This window comes from Citrus clementina, unplaced genomic scaffold, assembly GCF_000493195.1.
Source record: "Citrus clementina cultivar Clemenules unplaced genomic scaffold, Citrus_clementina_v1.0 scaffold_5, whole genome shotgun sequence".
In the NCBI taxonomy this organism is placed as follows: Eukaryota; Viridiplantae; Streptophyta; class Magnoliopsida; order Sapindales; family Rutaceae; genus Citrus; species Citrus x clementina.
The window spans coordinates 28963415-28965271 of record NW_006262201.1 but is presented as its reverse complement, the minus strand read 5'-3'; the positions used below and the strand labels follow the sequence as shown (position 1 = coordinate 28965271).

Below are 1857 nucleotides of genomic sequence, written 5' to 3'. Positions count from 1 at the left end.
TCTCGCCATTTTAATTTAGTTTTAGCATATTCTAAATTATTTCCACCACAAATCCAACCACCCATTTACAAAATTAATTCTATAAATAATTAAAATCCACCTCATCGTGGGATCGACACTCGTCACCATTAATCTATACTACAACAGATTCGTGCGCTTGCGAGTTCAATAAAATTTGCACAACAAGTTTTTGGCGCCGTTGCCGGGGAGGTAAGTAATTTTAATTCATAGATTTAATTTTTGTGAATATTTCCATTTAATTATTTTCTTGTATTTTTTTACCAAAAAAAGAAAAGAAAAAAAAAAGTGAATCTACATTTAGAGGTTAGTATTTCTGTTCTTTTTCTCTTCTTTAAAATTCTATAATTTAATTTTCAAGTTATTTTTTTATTTCTTCGTTGTGATTTTTATTTATCTTATTAATTTATTTTTAGTTAATTTATTTTGCGTATTTATTTTTGTGTTTTTATAGTAAGGTTGTAATAGCGCAATAAGGTTAGTATCGTAATTTCTCATTCTTCTTTATTTTTATTTGTTTTGTTCCCATTTATTTTTGTGTTTCTTGCATGCATGGTCGTAGGTCATTATTACCTAATCTTGAACCTATAGACCTTGAACTAGAGAAAACATTTCGCACACGCCAAAACATTAAAAACAAAATGGATTTACAAGCACCACAGGAGAGGCCATTTAAGGACTACTTTAGTCCCTTAGCTAATTTGAGCACATCATGCATACGATACCCAAATGTAGCTGCTAGGAGTTTTGAATTAAAACCTAGTGTGCTAAATTGTCTTTCCACATTCTATGGCTTAGAAAATGAGGACCCATACAATCATTTGAATAATTTTCACCCAATTTGTCAAACATTTAAATATGAGAATTTTTCAGATGATGATGTAAAACTCAGATTATTCCGATTTTGTTTGAAGGATAGAGCTCGTTCATGGCTTAATACATTACCTGCTAATAGCATTGCATCATGGGAACAAATGGTTACAAAATTTTTAAATAAACATTTCCCAGTACATAAAACCAATGCTATTCGCAAGGAAATCTCAGAGTTTACCCAGAGAGATGACGAGCAATTTTTCGAAACATAGGAGCGATTCAATGGGTTACTTTTGAAGTGTCCACATCATGGGTACGAGAAATGGCACCAATGCCAATACTTCTTGGAGGGATTATTACCGAATATGCAAGAATGACTAATGGCAACAAGTGGAGGAAAGCTAATGTCAAAAAGTGCATCAGAGATTTGGGAATTCTTCCAGCGACAAGCGGATAATTCCCAACAACGGAGTCGATCACTCAGGAGTACTAGAAGAGCGGGCTTCAACTCACAAGCTCAATCAGTTTTAAGCCTTGAGAAGATAGTGGGACAACTTGCTTCTTCAATTCAGACTTTGGCAATGACTGTCGAGAAAGGTAAATTTCCAAGTCAACCAGTGCCTAACCCTAAAGGAGTGCATGAAGCAAGTACCAGTTCACCGCAGTAGCATGGAGAGGTCAAAGCCGTCATGACCTTGCGAAAAGGAAAAGAAGTTGACAATAAAGTGGAGATGCCGGTGACGAAAGAAAATCAAATTGTACCTGTGAATGTTGAGGACTCATCATCGGAGGAGAAAGAAGAAATCAACCCACGAGAATATGTTCCCAGAGCTCCATTTCCTCAAAGGTTAGCTAAAGGGAAAAAGGGAAAATCTACAGGTGAGATTCTCGAAATCTTCAAACAGGTAAGTGTTAACATCCGATTGCTTGATGCTATTAAACAAGTTCCATCTTATGCCAAGTTTCTTAAAGACTTGTGTACTAAAAAGAGAAATATGCATGTTCAAAAGAAGGCATTTTTAACAG

General features: G+C 34.9%; 1 non-coding gene across 1 annotated transcript; it reads right to left on the bottom strand.

The window, feature by feature from the left end:
• Positions 1–1043: 1043 nt before the first annotated feature.
• LOC112098624 lies at positions 1044–1147 on the bottom strand. The gene has a single exon (XR_002905734.1). It is a non-coding gene; the product is annotated as a small nucleolar RNA R71 (small nucleolar RNA).
• Positions 1148–1857: the final 710 nt, after the last annotated feature.